The 21,597-nt window shown below is 42.6% G+C and overlaps 2 protein-coding genes across 3 annotated transcripts in view; one reads left to right on the forward strand and one right to left on the reverse strand.

Annotated features, from left to right (window-relative positions):
* Positions 1-21,597, forward strand: part of LOC126035357 (uncharacterized) — a 503,584-nt gene that overhangs the window by 193,844 nt on the left and 288,143 nt on the right. The window contains exon 2 of one of the 2 annotated variants that reach the window (XM_049793894.1): positions 16,683-16,807. The gene's annotated coding sequence lies outside the window, so the exon portion shown is untranslated. Of the gene's footprint in view, positions 1-16,659; positions 16,808-21,597 lie in introns of those variants that run through there. The other variant, XM_049793893.1, reaches the window with a different exon arrangement.
* LOC126035248 (junction-mediating and -regulatory protein-like) overlaps positions 1-21,597 on the reverse strand; it is a 440,369-nt gene that overhangs the window by 84,392 nt on the left and 334,380 nt on the right. The gene's annotated exons all lie outside the window — the stretch shown is intronic.

The following is a 21,597-nucleotide window of genomic DNA, read 5'->3' on the forward strand; positions in this document are numbered from 1 at the left end:
TTGTAAATACCAGAAATAATAGCAATAAAGTTACCTTCCCTAAATCAAAACGCAAAACAAAACAGCATAGCAACACTGTTGCCTCACAGTAGCTCTAACGGCATTTACGGTGACTTTCAGTAGAAATTACCATGGCGGAAATTGCTAGGCTCTCCAAAAAGAGTTTCATAAGCTTTACAATTCAGGTACACTTCCCCCAGTGGACATTTTTTTTTTCCAAGTAAGCATGTACTTTTGAGGGAAGCACATAAGTAAATACTGGTATGCTTTCCATGTAAGCAAGTCCAAGCGCACACGACCCCGAAGCCCCTGAGGGGACACAGCTCCCGTGGCGCCTGGAGCCCCAATAGCCCCCCAATAGCGCTCACACACCTCGCCCCTGTTATAGACGCTCGTGACAAATTGGAGGAGCCAATTTGTAGTGAATAAAAAGATCGAATTTATTAGCAAGCGATAAGAGAGCAAAACAGCACTGGGCGGCCGGGGAGGCAGTGCTCCGCCAAAAGCTCGCAACTTTAGGTTATAGTTACATTCCTTATATACAGTTCATGCACCCCTTTCTTGCAAGTCTCCGCCTTGTCCCGCTTCTTCTTTCTTCACTTGTGCAGGTTTGTTACTAGGCAGATTCAGTCGATCTTCTCAAGGACAAGTGTCTTTTGATGTAAAATGTCTTTTGATGTGGAGAAGTACGGTCTTGGCAGAATTAATCCCCTTATCTGGTAAATTGTAGTTGTTGTCTTTTCCCTCCTTAGCTAGTAAGTTATAGCCGTTGCCCTCTTCCCGTGACTTTTACGTACCATTTAAGCAAGCCTTGTTATTTACACAAGGCATCTGCTAACTCTCAATATGTCTCTTCCCCCTTCCTGATTTCATGAACAAAGTTAACCCGTTCATTACAATCCCCCCTTTTCTATTTGATCCTGATTTTGTTCATTAAATCAATCCAATGCTTTTTTTGCCCGCCCAAGGTTAGGAGTAATTCTTCCATCCCCGATTTGTTCATATTGCTTTCATAGCAGCATTAAATGTGCAGCTTCTAAGCGCCCTTTAACAATAGCGATCAACTTATTAAAAATGCATGGCCCAAAAGTCAAAAATAAGATCAACAAAATAAGAGGTCCTGCAATAGTTGATAATAGGGTGGTTAACCAGGGTGAATAATTAAACATGGACTTATACCAGCTCTGTTGTACTTCTCAGTCTTTTTTTTGTTTTTCTAACCCCTCCTGTAGCTTGGTCATTGTATTTCTAATTACTCCAGTATGGTCAACATATACACAACACTCCTCTCGTAGGGCTGTACATAACCCCCCCTGCTGCATGAACATTAAGTCTAAGCCCCGTCTGTTTTGTAATACTACTTCTGATAAAGGTTTAACAGATTGTTCTAGGGCTGTCATGGCCTCTTCTATCCTAGCCAAATCCTCGTCGACCGCTACCCTTAAGGATTGAAATTTTTTATTTTGTTGTACGAGGGAGGTTATTTCTGTACCAGCTCCATCAGCTCCAACTGCCATGAGGGTTGCCACCGTGAGGGCTGTAAAGGGCTCATGTTTTTGTATGTGATGGGCCTGAGTAGTTTGATAGTCATAAACAAAATCTTCGTGATGGTAAATAAGCCTAGGTATCACAGCTACTTGTATACAATATTCAGTTGTCCAATCAAAGACCTTTAGGGATATACAAGGTGTAACCCCAGTTTGGGAACAAATCCACTTAGTATTATCTGCAGGAATTAACCACTCAGCTGTTATTTCTCCTGATTTGCGAGTTGTGTTACACAGGTGTCGTTTGTCTTTTGGGACATTTCTTATACACTTTCCTTTTCCCGACTGGTATGTAAGCCTTATTGTCTTCTCTTAAATTCAACACGAATTATATAATGTCAGGGAACAATTTGGTTCCCTGTCGATTACAGTCCCCCGTTTTTCTTTTTGGTACCAGCATTAATTCGTGTTTCCAATCTAATAAGAGTCTTTTTAATTGGAGTCATTTCTGATTCTGATTAATTTTTTTTTTTTTACTTTATCTAAGTTATTATATTGCTGTCTCAATACTATTAACTGGATTGATTTTATCCTGTTTTGAACAAGGGCTATAACTTTATCTAAAATACATGGACCAAAAGTTAAGGTTAGCAGTAAGACTACTAGGGGTAATTGTGGAATCTTCCCATCTTGACAGAGTCCATTTGTATGGCTGATGGAGATTTTTTCCCTGTACTGAGCCCATCCATACCAAAACTAATAATTTTACATTTCTAAGGCCTAAAATTACATAAAGCAAAGACATTAGAGCTTGATCCCAACGTCTAGGGAACAGTGGTGGTATCCATGGACCATTGTGGGTATTATTTTTTCAACTTAATATATCATTGTAAGATGTCTCCTTTATACCCGAAGATTCTTGCCTTTTTATGTCTTTAATTTTTAAATCCTTTAGGTTATTGTGGAGTGAGGTTGGGTCAGTGGGAAACGTTAGGTTGTTTTCAACTTGGTAGCGCTTACTATATGGGTCTGTAGCTTTATATTTTAAGGCAGCTCGTCATCAACAGTCCCCACAGCAGTATATTTCTGTCTTCTCCGTCTACTCGGTTGCTTCGAGCAACGGGGTATATTATCTTCTCAGCACCAAATGTATTCTTCAGGGGAGCACTTGTTAGGCTGTTTGGCTTGTTTTATTTTGTAAGCGCTCTAATTTTTATCTTTTCACTTCCTACAAGTAGTAACTCATTCTTACGACCGTTTTCTACAATTTATGTCAGTTATTATTGTTACGTTAGGGCAAGGTTCATTGAATGATAACAATATCATTCAGGATGTATTCCTTTTACAAATATTTCCCACCACTCAGTGGAATCCTTCTCAATTTTTCCTATTAAAACCCCTAGGCGTAAGGCCTTGTCAGTCAATTGTCTTTCCCATCGTGACACTCCTGACAAACTCCTCTGGGGGAATACCCGTAACGGCAATGGCTCCACCACTTTCCCTGACACACTATATACTTACAACATACAAATGGATAGCAATTACAATCTAGATTTACACAGTTGATGATCACAGGTTTATTTATTGGTTCTTTCTCTTTAAAGTAACCTTCAAGTCTTCCGAGTTGTTAGCTATTTCCCAATGAGAAGTGTGGATTAGTCCGTTAACCCAAGTAGCATGGGTCCATCCCCTTTTCCGTCGTCCGGATGGCTGTATCTGTAGTCAAAAGAACAAGAAACGGACTTTCCCAGCGGGGGTTTACAGATGGTGTTGGTTTTTTGTGGGTTTTTTTGGTTTTGTTTTTTTTTTACATGTTTTTATCAGCACGTGATCCTTAGGCTTAATTTTATTAACAGGAAATCCCAAGGGGAGTGTTTGCTCTATTATTCCTTTTTGGTAGTTGTTTTTCATGACCTTTGCTAAGGTAGTTATGTAGACATGGATAGATGCATCTTCAACCTTGGGGTGTTGGATTGGTAACAAATTTGTTTTAACAAGTTTTGGTCAGGTTTGTTGTTATCTCAACCCTTCGTGCCTCACATTGTGTGTCAAAATGGACTGTTGTGGTTTAAGCCCAGCCAGTAATTAAGCACTACGCAGCTGCTCACTCACTCTCCCTCCATCCAGTGGGATGGGGGAGAAAATCGGGAAAAAGAAGTAAAACTCGTGGGTTGAGATAAGAATGGTTTAATAGAACAAAAAAGAAGAAACTAATAATGATAATGATAACACTAATAAAATGACAACAGTAGTAATAAAAGGATTGGAATGCACAAATGATGTGCAGGGCAATTGCCCACCACCCGCTGACCAACACCCAGCCAGTCCTCGAGCGGCGATTCCCCCCCCACTTCCCAGTTCTTATACTAGATGGGACATTACATGGCACAGAACACCCCGTCGGCCAGTTCGGGCCACCCGCCCTGGCCGCGTCTCGCACCAACCTCCCGCGTCCCTCCAGCCCGCTTGCCGGCCGGGCATGAGAAGCTGAAAAATCCCCCACTACAGTCCAAACACCACCGAGCAACAACTGAAAATATCAGCAACAACTGAAAATATCAGCGCCATCAACATTCTTCACATACTGAACTCAAAACACAGCACTGTATCAGCTACTAGGAAGACAGTTAACTCTATCCCAGCTGAAACCAGGACACTTGGGTAATTCAGTGAAATCAACTTGTATTTTCTCAAAAGGTCTATAAGCCGTTTTCCTCTTTCCTGTGGCTGCTTGTCGATTGATTTTTAAAATATTATGAATGTTTACTAGGGTTCAGTATATCTCTGCATATTAGCATTCTATATGTCATATTCCATAAGTAACTCTTTAATAGACACTGTTTCACATTCATTATTGACAAGTTAAGCAGCTTTGTGTATATTTAAATTTTCATTTCTCTTTCTTAAGTTAATAAATTTAATGAAATATTTTCAAAATATGTACTACAACAACTACCAAAGTATTTGAAAAAGATGCTGTTAGAAATACCTGTGAGACAACCTATAACAGCCATATGAATTGGTTTTTAGTTTAATCGCTTATAGTCCTTTTCCAAATCAAGTAAGAAGCAAGTAACTAGTTTGAAATAGTTATACATTTTTAACAACTTGAAATGAGTATTACTTTTCAGATAGTTTAGTAAAGTCTTTGAATTTTGCCTATAAACACAATTAGGTATTAACACAGGACTGTATAGTGTTTATATTCTTATTAACCTGCCAACAAGAATAGTTTATTGGCAACTTTAAATATTCAGAGGCAAAACACAATTCCTTGTCACAGAAGTTTTACAGCAGAGCAACATATTTTACTCTTAGAACTATTATATAGGAACATAAAGAAAATTACTATGTTACTTTTGGTGATCTGAGTCCTCAGGGCTGCTTCCTGGGTCTCTCTATTTGACAAATTATTTCCTCTGATTCGGTAGTCTAATTTCTCTTGATGTTCTCTCATGTGTACTATTGTTATCTCTTTTGGTTTTCTTAATGTTCTTAAAATTTTTCCTATTAATTCCTGATGTATAAGATTCCTCCCTTGAGTATTAATTAAACCTTTTTCTTTCTAAATTTTTCCAAAAGTGTGAACTACTCCATATGTATTTTTGTAATCTGTAAATATAGTCCCTTTTTTTCTTTTTTTTTAAAATTAATTCTAGGGCCCTTTATAGGGCATACAGCTCACAAGCCTGAGCTGACCATTATGGGCTTAGAGGTCCTGATTCCACAGGTTTTAGGTCCTTATTAATTATTGTCTCACTTTAGTCTGGGTCTCAATTACCTCTAAGCAGTTATGTTGCAATTTCTCTGATGGTTTTCCAAACAAAATGTGCTGGACTCTGAGCCGAGGTTACTTTCAGTTTTAAATTGGGGGAGTCAATTAATATTGCTTCATATTTTAGGATCCAGCTATCTGTTAGCCATTTTTCCACTTTCTGTTGTAAACACTTCTGACATTATGTGGAGTATACACCTTTAAAGGGGTACTAAAGGTAATCTTTCTAACTTTCTCCATTAATAACGCCGTAGTGACTAAAGTTTGGAGACAAGTAGGCCATTCTCTACTTACTGGATCAAGTAACTTAGAACAATACCTCACGGGTTTCTTAATTCCTGCCCAGTCTTGGGCAAGGACTATTCACACACACACACACACAAAAGTTCTTTTTTTGTTTTGTTTTGTTTTTTTTTTTATTATTTGTGAGGCTTAATACAGGTGTCTGTATTAATGCCCTTTTTATTTCCTCTATTTTCTGATCATCTTTTGTAGACCATTTAAGTTGGTTATTAGTTAATTTCACCTTTTCACTGTAGTTTTTAAGCCATGGTCTACAACATCTTAGTAATCCCAATATTTGTCGAATTTCCTTTTTAGTTTGTGGGGGTTTAACAATTTCATAGTGGTTTCTTGGGTTCCTTCTTTAGTTTCTCCTGCTATTAATAGATCATCCATATATTGTAATAACTTTACTTCTCTGGGTAGAAATGAAGTCTTGTAAAATTTTCTCTAAAGTTTGTCCAAATAGATTTGGTGACTCTGTGAACCCTTGTGGTAGCACAGTCCATCTTAATTGTTTTCATCGATAGTGATACAGCAGTCGCACAGAAAGCCCCACTCTCTTTGGCTGTTTATAGAGTTGACATTCATTACAGCGCCGCGGCGCGAGGAGAGGCGGCGGCCGTTGCCGGGGCGGGGGGGGCTGCCCCCGCCGCTGCCGCCGCTGCTGTCGCTGCAGCGCCGGCTCCGCCGCGACTGCACGGAGCCGGACTCCTCTCCCTGACCCCGAACGCTCAAGTCCAATTTCAAAATCAAATCCCTTCTTAACAAACCGTATTCCGCCCCAGGGAGCCAGAGCAAATCACCAAGGACCTCAAAAGGTTTCCCTTTTGCACCCACAATATTCACGGTGTTCCCAGCAAGGGTGTAGCCGGAGGGCAGCCCCTGAACGGTGGTGGATCCCTCGGCCCCTGCATCCACCAAAAACTCCACTCCCTCCCTTTGGGGACTCAACTTCAATTCCACTCGGGGCTCCGTAGATGTTCCAGTCCCCAATAAGCAGAGCCCCTGACCCCCCCATTCACCTCCAAACATCTGTTCATCCTACTGTTTCCTTCCACAACTCCGCTTCAAGTGTCCTCTCTTCTCACAACAATAGCATTCAACTCCTGCTTCTCTACTTTCCGGTCCAATCGGCTTTCCTCATCTCCACGTACATACACCCCCTGAGTCTCTCTCAACAACTCGTCCAACCCTCTGTCCTGCCAGTCTTCTAACTTCTCTAATTTCTTTCTTATGTTCACTTACGATCCAGCCACAAACCGTGTCCTCAGCAGGGCTTGACCCACGGCTGCACCAGGGCCAACTCTAGAACACAACTGCAAACCTCTCCAATCTTTCCAACTAGTCAGTCGGAGCTTCATCTCCCCTCTGACACTCACCAAAGGCTCCATTTACATCCTGACCTCCGGGAACCGTTTCCCACACTCCCCAAATCACCATGTCTCTCAAATCACTCACACTCTGTCTATCTCCTGCAACCTGACGGTTCCAACTTGGTCTCTGTAGGGGCTATTTCACATCTCCCTGGGGCCTATGTTGATGTCTTTGGTCCCAGTGTCTCATCCCTGATCTCCTAATCATATCCCTTTCTTCAGATGTGAAGAGTATTCTTAAGATAGCCTGAATTTCATCCCAGGTGTAAACACTAGGGTCTAAAAATTGATCTAGTCTTTTGGAGACCCTTAGAGGGTCCTCGAGTAAACTTCCCATTTCCTTCTTAAATTCTCGGACGTCCCCAGAATTTATGGGTACCGATACAAATCCTACTCCACCCTGATTTTCCCTCATGACAACTTTTCTTAGGGGCAAAAAATGTGTCACTTCCTGGTCTCTCCAAGTCCTACTTCAAGTTTTCATCCCCTCTGTTTCTACCGGAGCAGAAGGGGACAGGTGAGTGGGTAATTGAGGATATATTCGGGGTGGGGATGGAGGGGGTGATGGATTCAGGGATGGCGGGGGATTCGGAGCCGGGACATACGGGGGTGGGGAGGGTTGGTTAGTCGGGTCTCACTGTTCGCGTGGGGGTCCCTTCGTCTTTTTCTTTTCGGTTAAGGCAAAAATATAATTTCTAGCCGAGGATATTATCCAGAGGCTGGCATATTCACTTTCTTCTAAACTAAAAGGTTCTTTTTGGTTCACATATACGTTCAGAGCTTGACATACCCAATCTTCAGAAGACCCGAACATGGGCCGGAGTACATGAGGATTGCTGAGAGGTTTCCCACCCCAAATCTCAATACAATAATTAATCATTTTTTCCTTAGACTTATCTTTTCTCTTTGGTGAACTGTCCCAATATCTTATCATCAGGCCTAAGGGACTATCAGGGGGTATGCCTGGTAACTTATCTTTCTTCCCCATCCCCATGGATCCAGAGGGCTTGCTTTTCCTCTGTCCCATCTTCCGAGGTGCCCTTATCCACACACACACTCACTTCCCCTCGGTCATGACTCGCTCCCTCGCGGGCTACGAGAACTGCACTACTGGAGGGTCCGCACTCGTGTGATCTCAGAGAGACCTCTCACACAGTCGCACCTCGGGATAACCACCCCAACCAAATGGCTCACAACTTATATACTCACCCGCTCCTGGGGTCTTCGCTTGGTCTTCGTGCACAAAATTTAAGGGGTCCTGCAGGTTCTTTTGCTCAGTTATCGTAATTTAAAGGGGTTCGTGGGTCCAGGGTGTGGTGGCAGCACCTCCTCAAGATGGGGCTATCCGGGGATAGGGCGCCTCCCCGCTTGCGAAGGCCCGCACCAAAGAACCTGGATCCGAGTCACGGCACCAAATTTGTTATAGACGCTCATGACAAATTGGAGGAGCCAATTTGTAGTGAATAAAAAAAAGGTCGAATTTATTAGCAAGCGATAAGAGAGCAAAACAGCGCTGGGCGGCCGGGGAGGCAGTGTTCCGCCACAAGCTCGCAACTTTAGGTTATAGTTACATTCCTTATGTACAGTTCATGCACCCCTTTCTTGCAAGTCTCCGCCTTGTCCTGCTTCTTCTTTCTTCACTCGTGCAGGTTTGTTACTAGGCAGATTCGGTCGATCTTCTCAAGGACGAGTGTCTTTTGATGTAAAATGTCTTTTGATGTGGAGAAGTACAGTCTTGGCAGAATTAATCCCCTTATCTGGTAAATTGTAGTTGTTGTCTTTTTCCTCCTTATCCAGTAAGTTATAGCTGTTGTTCTTTTCTCTCTTTAGTTAGTAAGTTATAGCCGTTGCCCTCTTCTTGTGATCTTTATGCATCATTTAAGCAAGCCTTGTTACTTACACAAGGTATCTGTTAAATCTCAATATGTCTCTTCTCCTTTCCCGATTTCATGAACAAAGTTAACTCGTTCATTACATAGAATGTCTTTTGATGTGGAGAAGTACAGTTTTGGTAGAGTTAATCCCCTTATCTGGTAAATTATAGCTGTTGTTCTTTTCCCTCGTTAGGTAGTAAGTTATAGCCGTTGCCCTCTTCCCGTGACTTTTACGTACTATTTAAGCAAGCCTTGTTATTTACACAAGGCATCTGCTAACTCTCAATATGTCTCTTCCCCCTTCCCGATTTCATGAACAAAGTTAACCCGTTCATTACAGCCCCCCACCTCAGTGCTTGACAGCTCAGCGGGAGGCGGCTGGGACACCCAACCACAGGGCAGCCCCCCTCCACCCCTCCAGGCCCCGACTCCCCTAGCACCTCTCCCCACAGTGACACGAGATCCCTGCACTCCACCAGGAGACTCACACCAGTCCTGAACAGAAACAAGCGAAGCAGACCTGCGAACAACACCAAACAGACCCCCTCACCTGCACTTACTCCCACAACAGCACGAACCAGAAACAAATAACAACCCCTCCAACTGAGCACTGCCCCCTAACCCAGATACAGAAATGCCGGCAAGAAGTAACTACCCCTTACACCGCCTCTCCCCATTGTGCGGCCTCTGCGCATGCACCCTCTTCACCCCCACGTGAGGGCGGGGGGGAGGAGGTGGATTATAGCAGCGGCGCGGGGCCGGTGGTCGTTACAGTCGACGAACTGGCCAGGGCGGCCGCCTCACTGGCAGGCTGGTAGCGTCTCCTGCGCGGCCCCCTGGCGCAGGGCAGCCCTGGGGCTGGGGCAGCTGCCCGCCGAGGTGCTGGGGGTGTGGCGCGATGCAGCATTGTGTGTGGGGCAGAGGTACCGGATCGGTCCTTAGGCTGCTGCTGGAACATCACGTCCCTGTAAAGGTGCAGACTGAAAGTCCAGCCTCACGGCATGTCTTTTCTCTGACCTCAGCTGTCATTATTTGCAAGTGTTTTGTCTGACAAAATCCTGACGAAGGAATAAAAGGAAGAGGTTAAAGCTCAGTGTTCCACTGACAACCAATTCTGGCTAAAGCCAAAAGATAGAAATGACAGTACAGCTGTCTAAAGTTGTTGACTGATTGTAATTGAACTACAGTTCAGAAGTGTGTCATAAAGATAATATTTGAATAAATAAGTTAGGATTTAAGTTAAGCAGCCTATAAAGAGTTGGACCTATGTACTTTGGCTCTGAAAACCCAGGCGCCTCTCTCTCAAGTTGCTAGCATATGTTACTAGTAAGCTATAAAACTGACTTTAATTTTAAGATGCAGGCAGTCAAGAGATGGAGACATATCTGTATGCATGGAATGCCCATCCACACTCTTGCTGAAGGCAGTTACAGAAGTCTAATCAAAAGTTAGAGGTTCAAAGTTGGAACATTTCTCTCTACTGCAGCAGCAATCCACAGCGTTGCTTTTATTCACAACCAGCATTTTTCCAGATACACTTGGTATATGTTTTTTAATGAGTTGTAATTCAAATAAACTATTTTTCCCCATTTTACATTTGCAGATATGTTCTTTCTTGCCTTTAGTTTTAATCTGGCATTTTTCAGGCCAGTTAGTTTTTCAACCAGCATCAGAGAGAAAATGAAATAGGGCTCCCAAGGGAAGCTGTCAGCACCTTATCTATGAAGAGGCTATCACATATCCGTAATACATTATACCAGCTTGAGGCAAGTTCAGTCTTTATTGTGAGCTATGTATTAGTACAGTTTCTTCTGAATAATTTATAATGTTGCTGTGTAAACTGGGTTAGTATTAGGAGCACTAGAAATGTCAGGTTTCAAAATAATCCTTCTATTGGTAAAAGTATTTGGTGTGAAATACTATATTAAAGCAACATTGAAGCTGAGCTTTTGAAATCACAAAAGGCAAGAAATGCAGAGTTAAGGTTGCCATGGAAATCTTAACTCTACACCTTTAGGTAGGTAGTATGCTATGGTTTTAATTACTTCCTTTTTGTACAACTCTATACAGGTGCCCTCCTTTTATTATATAAATTCTAATTATATTGAATACTATTTATAATATATATTAATTGCACTGGCTACTCAGCAAACATTACTAGTAGCACAGAGCCTTGGTGCCTGTCATGAGGAGGACATGCTAAGCACAGCTCATTTGGTGATTTGACTCCTACCATGCAGGTAAAGCTGCAGCACTGCATAGCAATGGGGCAATGTGTGCAGTATAGCAAGGTCTTACATTTCCCTGATTGGGTTGTGTCCTTCCTCCCGTGATGTACCGGACACTAGGATTGCATGCAGTGGGTAAGGAAAAGGTAGATGTTTGTAACTTAGTGTCCTGGTTTCAGCTGGGATAGAGTTAACTGCCTTCCTAGTAGCTGGTACAGTGCTATGTTTTGAGTTCAGTATGAGAAGAATGTTGATAACACTGATTTCAGTTGTTGCTCAGTAGTGTTTAGACTATAGTCAAGGATTTTTCAGCTTCTCATGCCCAGCCAGGGCACAAGAAGTTGGCACAGGATACAACCAGGGCACCTGACCCAAACTGGCCAAGAGTGTATTCCATACCATGTGACGTCCCATCTAGTATAGGAACTGGGAAGTGGGGGCAGGGAATCGCCGCTCGGGGACTAGCTGGGTGTTGGTCAGTGGGTGGTGAGCAATTGCCCTGCGCATCATTTGTACATTCCAATCCTTTTATTACTACTGTTGTCATCTTATTAGTGTTATCATTATCATTATTAGTTTCTTCTTTTCTGTTCTATTAAACCATTCTTAGCTCAACCCATGAGTTTTACTTCTTTTTCCCGATTTTCTCCCCCATCCCACTGGATGGGAGGGAGTGAGTGAGCGGCTGCGTGGTGCTTAGTTGCTGGCTGGGGTTAAACCACGACACTTAGTTACCTAAATATTATAGAGCAAGTAGAGTTCTCTCCACTTGCCTAGGTAGGGCTAAGAGGTAAGTTAGTGTGAGGGATGTATCAGCCAAGTATCACTGATGGTATGAATCATAACACAAATCCCTAGTTCTAAGCAAGCAAAATACCTTTCAGAAAGTATAGATAGATAGATAGATAACTTGTTTTCACAGAATTCTGTTTAGAAGCATTCCAGTACAACTTAAGGTTATTGGGTTTTTTGTCTCACTGAGCAGTTTACCCATATTTCCCTCGCTATCCCCTTGCTTACCACCCATGGCGATCTCAGATCTTCTACAATATAGGAAAGGACTATGAAAGAGGGCTGCAGAACTTGGTGCTCTGTTACTCTTGATACCACAAGGTTCAAGGAACTCAGGGGTAATGGTTTGCTGAAAGCTATTGAACTAGCAAGAACATTTTGGCTAAAATTTATTAAACAATAAATCCTGTTCCCTCTATGTCACAGTTTCCACAAAAGGTGAAAACTAATGCCAGTATTCTTCCTTACTAGTGCTGTAACATATCTCTGAATGCTACTTTTATGAGAGATTGCTCTTATATTTGGGGGCATGGGGACATGAGGGAAGCTGGTGTGTTTTGCTTACACAAAGGGAACTTAAAACTACAGTAAGAGGTTTTGAACAGCAAAAAGTAATAAAAATATGCTTCTAACAGACAAGAGGTAAAATCATGTAATCTGTAATCATGTGGTTTCCATATAATTTCCAAATTTCATCCATGTTTGGAGAGGTGGAGAGATGTAGGAAATAATATCCTAATATACTCTTTGTTAGATGCCAGTAAGGAGTACGGGTGGGGGCAGTATATTTTCTGTGTATATTATATGCTGTCAAGTCTTTGGATAAACCATAACTTTCTATGGCATAAGCATCTGTCAATTATATACTTGCTCTTACAACTGAGGTAATAAAATAGCTGACTGCTCACCCTCAGAAATAACACAGACCTGAATACTACAAACAGGTAAGCACATACTTTTCTATCATATATGCTGGACAATTCATATACATAACTATTTGCAGTTTGAGGGCATTAGATGTCCAAAAGCATAAGTAAATGTGCTGACTTCTCTATTTCTCATCACTTGCTAAGGATATGGGGTTTTGATTTTTGAAGAACCATAGTGGTAAAAAGGTATTAAACTAGTTCTTGAAAGGACACATCATGATTTTCCTTCCTCATTTGAACATGTTTTATACTCATAACTAATTTCACACTCAAGATCTAACATAAGCCTAAATACATGTAGCTGGAACATTACTGCAAGCTGGAAGAAGACAACCTTCAGGATATGCTCTACTGAATAGGTGTAAATTCTTAAGATCTTAACTGCTGCCATGACACCATTCTGGTACAGAGGGTAAGAAAATAAATAAAGAATAAATAATAAATTTAGTATTAGCTTACAAGAAATTGAGAGGTGAGCTAGCTATAAAATGAGGACACATCAAAGAAACAACTCAAATACTAAAACAATAAGAAAATATTATTTACTTTCTTTTTAAACAACTAAGATGTCACACATTAAGACTGAGTTTTATCACTTGTGGAGGATTCAATCAGTTTGGATTTATTAAAAAATACAGCATATTTCCTACTCAAACCACAGAAAAATTTTTATTATAGAAAAAGTCTTCTGAAAGTGTCTAGATAAACCCCTTAAAATGTAAGAGAGAAAAGGAATTTTTAAGGAGGTCCTTTAGGAAGTGCTTGCTTCCTTTTTTTAAAAAAAGAACACACACATCTCTTTCATGCAGCCAGCTGTGGCTGAGGAGAGGGTGCATTGCTCTCCCTTGTAAGAGGACTGAGAGCACTCCTTAATGAGCTCTTGCAAAAATGCTGCCTTTTTCAGAGCTTCTGAAGGGGTTGCTGCTCCAAGTGCAAGTACAGCTGTGGACCAAGAGCATCTTGCTGCCTCCAGATGGTTGAGGTGGCTGCCTCTCCAAGCCCTCTGCCAGCAGGCTCATCAGGAGGACCTGACAGCCATGCTGAGGGAGGCCACGAGCTTGCCCATGGTATTGTTGCACTAGTCATCTGCTGACAGCAATGACTCAGTGCTTAGCCGTGCTCCCACCCCTCTTTTAAAACACTAAATTTTCTGGCTTGGTCCATCATGATAATTTTTAATATAGAGAGCAGCGGGGGTGGGCTGCAGGGGTGGTCTCTGTGAGGAGAGGCTGGGGCTGCCCCATGCTGGACACAGCTGGTTCCAGCCGGTTCTAGATGGTTCCAACGGACCCACCCCTGGGCACAGCTGAGCCAATCAGAGAAGCTGGTGGCACCTCTGTGAGAAGGTATTTAAGGAAGAGCAAAATAATGCCCTGTCTTTGTGTGTGGGAAAATAACAGAAGAATGGTGAGGAGTGACTTGCAGCTAGGCTGTAGAAAAACATATATATATCATACTAATCATTGTTTACTCTTGTGTGCTTGACAAGTAGAACATCTGTGTTTAGATAACATAGGCCTGTGATAGACTCAGAGGCACCCTATTGAACATACTTGAGATTCCTGCCCTGCTGTGGGAAAGATCAAAGCACAGTGGTAAACTACGCCTGCATGAATCCCTGAAAAACAGGCAAAACCAGCAGGTTCAGCAATCCTCTAGCATGGACCAACCTCCACGGTGCCTGCATTCCGTCTTGCGTACCTCTACCCGGGTGCCGATTTGGGGATCCCACAGTTCACGAGATAACGAAAATAAATTTACTCTTTGCATTTCATCCATGGTTTTGTGGTTGTTCCTGCGTCCTGCCTGTGCTGGCTCATACGTTGGGGAAAATCTATGCATTTATGAAAACAGTTTGTTCAGCTGTAGAACCACAAGAACTGGAATGGTTTAACCTTGAGGTCACTGCACGGTATCATTGCAGGGAATGTATCAGAAGTTTTGGATTTCCTTCTGTGACAAGTACAAGGAGATATATTTATATATTGTGTGGTTAATTAATATGCTGATTTTGAAAATCAGATTTGGCCTTCCAGCTCGGAAATTTTTTTTAATTTCCCAAAGTGCAAGTTGTGCTCTTTATGGTGCTTCCCATAAGGCAAAGACATACATTTGTACAAGAAAGCTTTCTAAGTTTTATAGAGTTCCAATGAAGTAAGTGAATCTGCTATAAAAATTTAAAGGGCTAACTGCAGTAGAAAACAGGGTGGGAAGGGGAGGAGTTTTTCCCTATGGCATCTGTCAGGGTATTGAGGCCCATTTTAACTTTCAGACTACGTGTACTGGTCAGTTGATGTGTAATGGAGTGTCTACATTTATATGGCTAAAATTAATATCAAGCAGCACCTGATGAGATTTAAGGCTGAAAGCTAAATATTTAGTAAAGGTGGTTCAACCTGCTCTGTCCTGGTGGTTTGCACTGATTCTGAGCACTTCTGTCTGAGATAGATAGATACATGGACAAACAAGCTTAAGGGCCCAAATGTCTGGCTGTATGCAGGCCTAGGAAAAGGCAAGCAAGTGCGGGACACCATGGTCTCTGAGCAGCAATGCCTTGTCCCCTCCTGGCCTGCCAGGAGGCCATGGCCAAAGGAGGGGGAGGTTGGATGGGACTGCACTGAAGGCTGCACTGGCTGCTCTACCCAGCCCATGAGCTGTGAGCCTGACCAACAGAAAACAAGGCAGAGTAGCTGAAAGGACAGGATAAGGTATTTGGCCCCATCAGGATGTTGCAAATACTCTGATAAAGAAATCAAAATTTGATTATATAAAAGAGTTAGGTTTGATTAAGAAGTAGAAAATTGTGAAGCATAATGTATAGGAGTGTTAAGTTTGAAATGTAGTCATAGAAACTTTAGGAACTGAGTTATGTGTGACCATAGGAACATTAGTATTGTTAAGTTTGAAATAAGCTAACCATAGAAACCTCACCAGGAACTTACTGGTTTTCCTATGTTTTGTTTCAAGAAACTAAGGAAACCATCATGGACACCAGTTTGCTGCTTGGAAACCCCCTTTACCCTTCCCATCTCGATTTGAGTATCGAGGATTCCAATCAGTAGAGCTAAGTGAAATTGACCAACGATTGTTTTTTAAATAAGAATATCGATAAGGTGATATAATCAAAGGACCAATCATTATAAAGGTTAAATTTAAGAGCGAGCATAGTATGCATTTTTTATGTAAAGAGCTTATGTAACAATGACCTGACAGAAAAAGTCTATAAAAAATGATGGATTCTGATACTAAGTTGGACACGCCTTTGGAGGAGCGATCCCCCGTGTCCCCAGCGCTGCAATAAATGAAGTGCCTGCTTCTTAACTTCACATTGGTGTTAAGGAGTTTTATTCCGGATTTTGGTAACAAGGAGGAGAGGGGAAATGGATTTTTCTTTGGACTGTTTGAAAGCAATGTGAGGGTGACAGTGTCCTGGATGCTAGTGGGGCAAGACAGCAGGCACTGACACGGGGCTATTACAGAGTTTGTTAAGGTCATTAGATGAGCAGGATCAAGAGTGTAAAAGTGCACTGAAAAGAAAAAAGAAATAAAACACAGAAGAAAATGGGAACAGAGATGGAGGAGAAATGTAACATCCCAATCTGGTTTCTCTATTTCACTGATTTGTAAGAGGGAAAACCTCAACCCCTTTACATAAATCTTAGACTATGCCAATAGCATTCAAATGTAAAGCCAAGTATTCAGAATTAGGAAATGACGGGAATGAGGTTGCTTGTGTAATTTTAATTCAGCTGCTTTGTGTGTATGCATTATGCTCATTTAATATATCCTTTAGTCTGTTAAAACAGAAATCCTGTTAACAATCCTAACTGTTAGTATTCCCAAAATCTTGAGTCTCCCAGAAGATGGAGATCACTCATGCCAACTTTAAAGTCATCCCTCAGCTAGAATTACACAGTGTCCTGGGTTCAGCTGGGATAGAGTTAATTTTTACAGGAACCTGGGAGGTGGGGGCATAGCCGGGGCAGCTGACCTGAACCAGCCAAGGAGCTATTCCATACCATGTGACATCATGCTCAGTATATAAATGGGGAGTGGGCCGGGGGGTGGTCTCTGTTTTCGGTGGGGGAAGTGGCGGAGCGTCGGGTCCCGGGTGGTGAGCAGTTGCACTGTGCATCACTCTTTTTGTATACTTTTTCATTAGTGCCGTTATTGTTGTTGTAACTTTGTGTGTGTGTGTGTGTTATCCCAGTAAACTGCCTTTATCTCAACCCTCGAGGTTCCAGGGGTTTTTTTCTTTTCTCTCCTCTGTCTCCTCCCTATCCCACCGGAGGGGGGCGAGAGGAGTGAGCAAGTGGCTGCGTGGTCCTTTGTTACCGGCTGGGCTGAAACCACTACACACAGGTAGCGTAGAAAGGAGGAGTTAGGTTCCCCTGAACAGAATTCAGCTACTATAACTAAAATCATCCTCTCTTTCCTTTAATTTCTCTTCCTCTTTTTCTACTTATAACCTACTTCTGTGGCTCTTCCTATAGCCTTTATAGTACAAGCCTTTTGTTCCAGGCAGGTAGAGCCTAAGTTTCCACTAGGAAATGCATACTTTCCAAGTAATGCAATACATAAGTCTTCTTAGAGGGAGGTTTTCCTTCACTGCAGATGGTCTTCCAAGCAGATCCATCCTATTCATTGAATGAGGTAGGAATTCTGTGCAAAAAAATAGCTACAGTCATGTAATTACTTTATCATAATGTATATACACAAGGGAGTTACAAAGTTTGCCTGTGCATCTGTTACCAAAATCCGGAACAAAACTCCTTAACAGCAATGAGAAGTTAAGAAGCAGGCACTCCTTTATTGCAGCACTGGACACATAGGGGATCGCTCCACCTATCGTGTGCACCTGGCTAGTCTAACTGTGCAGGTTAAATACACACCTGTTATACATATTCACTAATTTTCTAGAAAATGTTATACATAATCATTAACTTTTTCATAAATCATTAGCATATGTAAATGTCTCTTCACACAGGCGCAGTGAAGGTCTCTGGTGGTCTTCAGAAGCCCTCTCATGGTCTTCCATAGTCTTCCTCACTTGTCCGCTTCTTGACCTCTCTTAGGTGATTCTGTGCAGTACGATTCTCACCATCATCTATATTAATTTACATAAAAATGCATACTATGTCTATTCTTAAATGTAACCTTTCTAATGATTGGTCCTTAAGTCACACCATCTCACTAATATTATTATGTTAAAACAATCATTGGTTAATCTCACTTAAATCTACTGATTGGAATCCTCAATAATTAGATCGAGGTGGGAAGGGTAAGGGGTTTCCAAGCAGCAAACTGGTGTCCATAACAGTTTCCTTAGTTTCCTAAAACAAAACACTACAAATCAACAAATCTTTGTCAAAGTTTCTGTGGATACCTGATTTTAGACAATACTTGAATTCTAATTTTTGCACATAGTACATTTTCTAAAGTTCCTAAGTTCCTATGACTATATTTCAAACTTAACACTCCCATACCTATGCTTCACAATTTTCTACTTCTTAATCAAACCAAACTCATTTATGTGATTAAATTTTTATTTCTTTACCAGAATATTTGCAGCACATCCTCAGTTGTGGAATTTCTAACCCTTGAGAGCCTAATGATACAACCTTTAAGTACAATCTCTGAATGTCCTTAAAAAATCTGAACCATAAAAGACAACTCCAACCCTGAGACATCATATGGTCCCACATGGGCCACCAGCAGGATGGAGTCATGTTGTTACTCGACTATTCAGAATAACCAGTACAATTTAGAATTTACTGCTGTTACACACCACTGGACACAGGTGAAATGCAGATTAATCCTGTGGGTTTCACTGCTGTGTTCTGACAGCAGAGGAATTGACACGCTGAGTCCTATACCTGCATCTAGAGGAAATGCCTGCCCTGCTGAGCACACTTCCCCATCCAGTTTCACCCATCAGATTTGAACAGTTCTGCCCCCTCTATCACACCCTGTTTTACTCTCTCCTCTTTTGACTCCTGTGAGGGACCGTGAGACTGTGAGAGACTGGCAACCATTTTGTCTCAAACAACCAAGTAGGTAGACACAAGCAGCCGAAACAGAACATGACCTGTGGAGGTGGGGTAGTGAACTGTTTCTGGGAGGCTTTCTAGCAGTTGTGCCTCAAAGAGGCTTTCTGGCAATTGTCTTTCTGGGAAGTTGTCTAGTGGTTGTGCTTTGGATATTTTGTCACAGGTCTGGAGTTTTGCCATGGGCCCTTACCATGGCAGTTGTATAAACAAGTTAAATGGGATAAGGGAGCATCAGCAACCCACCCCCCACTCCCTTCTCAAGAACTTTTGAGAAAATCCCACAATGCATGTGCAAAGGGCTCTCTGACAAGGGTATGAAAGGTGGGGGGAGACCAACCCCCAGGCGTGAGTCCGCAGCCTGAGGAATCCAGACAGCTACTATCGAGACTCTTTCTTCACTGGATCCAAGGGTGGTGATACTTACCTTTCCTTTTTTCTCTTTCTTCTCTCTTATCTCTTCTCTTCCTCCTACCTTGTTGTTAGGAATATTTTGCTACAGCTGTTAGGTGTCGAGGTTTTTTTTTTCGAAATATCTGCTACGCCAAATTTAGCCACATTTGTGTTTATAAGTCAACGTTAAATAAAACATATTTCAAGCATTTAGGAGCCATTGTTGTGGCTCCTGCCCTGGAATTCGCTGAGTAAAACGGTGTGTTGAAATTTTCCCTGTCCCTCCTGAGTCATTGTCATGACTCCTGTGTGTGGCAACAGACTATCTGAAAAATCACCTCCCCCGAGCCCACCAAGTGGGACAGGAAAACTCCTCAGGTCTGTATTCTTATCTTTGACTTGCCAGTTCCAGCTTCTAAACATCAGATGTCTCTATTCACTGCCCTACCAATCTGAAGCCTCGCTTCTACCCTATACCTTTGTCCTGGTTTCAGCTGGGATAGAGTTAACTGTCTTCCTAGTAGCTGGTATAGTGCTATGTTTTGAGTTCAGTATGAGAAGAATGTTGATAACACTGATGTTTTCAGTTGTTGCTCAGTAGTGTTTAGACTGTAGTCAAGGATTTTTCAGCTTCTCATGGCCAGCCAGGGCACAAGAAGTTGGCACAGGACACAACCAAGGCACCTGACCCAAACTGGCCAACGGTGTATTCCATACCATGTGATGTCCCATCTAGTATAGGAACTGGGAAGTGGGGGGGGCAGGGAATAGCCGCTCGGGGACTAGCTGGGTGTCGGTCGGCAGGTGGTGAGCTATTGCCCTGTGCATCATTTGTACATTCCAATCCTTTTATTACTACTGTTGTCATTTTATTAGTGTTATCATTATCATTATTAGTTTCTTCTTTTCTGTTCTATTAAACCGTTCTTATCTCAACCCAGAAGTTTTACTTCTTTTTTCCCGATTTTCTCCCCCATCCCACTGGATGGGGGGGGAGTGAGTGAGCGGCTGCATGGTGCTTAGTTGCTGGCTGGGGTTAAACCACGACAGTCCATTTTTGGCACCCAATGTGGGGCACGAAGGGTTGAGATTACGACAAACCTGACCAGAGCTTGTTAAAACAAATTTGTTCGAAGCGTTCATTATGTTGATTTATGTTTTCTTAGAGTTGTTGCTCTGGTTTTTAAAGTTCTGTTATGTATCACCTCGCTTGCTGTATGTAGTTCCTCTTCTACTGCTTATCATCCGTGGGAGGTAGATTAAGGTTTTCGCTTTGATGTATGGTATAACACTGGTTTATGGTATGATAAAGTCATCGGCTGTGGGATTAATCCAGTATTTGCACTTAGCATTGCCACCTTTATACTGTGGGAGCCATCTGTGGGAAACTATTAATAATTATACCATTTACCTTTCCTCCATGGAAAACCAGTCTATGGGTGGGGTACCTTTCTTCCCCTCTCCTTTCTCCTTCAGCCCAGTTACAATGGTGTTTGAGAATTTTGGAAAATTTGAATACTCCTGGGGTGTTGGGACTAACACGGTCCTAGCCCTACTGCTAGGAATTAGCATGCTTCTGAATGTGGTTCAGCTCTCGCTTAAGGTTAAACAGCTATTTAAGAAGATCACCCAGAGATGTGCCCCAAGGCTGGATAATTATGAGTGGCAGGGTGTGTGGGGTAGTATGGGCAAGTACCTAGGAGAGTGGGCACCTCCAGTGTTTTGGAAATTCACCCCTGAACAAGTGCAGGATCCAAAAGAACTAGTAAAATATTTGGCAAAGGTATGCTGTCACCCTGGCGGCTCCAGAGAGATACAAATCACTGCAACGTGCTCGGGCCTGGCCCATGCCTATTGAGCCCTGTTCGACACCACTCAGTACCCTCAAGGGGAAGAGAAAGTCTCTAGACCTAACAACAAAACAATGAGCACCGCACCCACCCAAACCACAGCAACGGGCACTGTGGCCCCTTCAGGCCCACCAAGGAGCATTGCAGGCACTCAGACCTTGGTGACAGGCACCGTGACCCCTCCAGCCCCGGCGACGAGAACTCGGGCTACCCAAACCTCAACAACAGGCACTGCGGTCCCTCCAGCACCAACGACGAGCACTGCTGCTACCCAAACCTCGGCGACAGACACTGCGGTTATCCAAAACCCGGCGAGCGATACTGCAACTGAACCAGCGGACCAACCTGCACCAGTATCAGTTGCCCCCGTACAGAAAAAGAAATATACAAAAAAATCAGTTCGCTTAGCAAAGGATGAAGGTCAACCAGGGTCATCGCGGGAACCGGAGGAAGAGGCAGAACCAGAGGTAATAACCCGGTCCCTATCCTTGAGTGACCTGCGGGATGTGCGAAAAGATTTTGGCCGCCGTATAGGTGAGCATATTATCACCTGGCTCCTCCGAT

This window comes from Accipiter gentilis, chromosome W (assembly GCF_929443795.1).
Source record: "Accipiter gentilis chromosome W, bAccGen1.1, whole genome shotgun sequence".
Lineage (NCBI taxonomy): Eukaryota > Metazoa > Chordata > Aves > Accipitriformes > Accipitridae > Astur > Astur gentilis.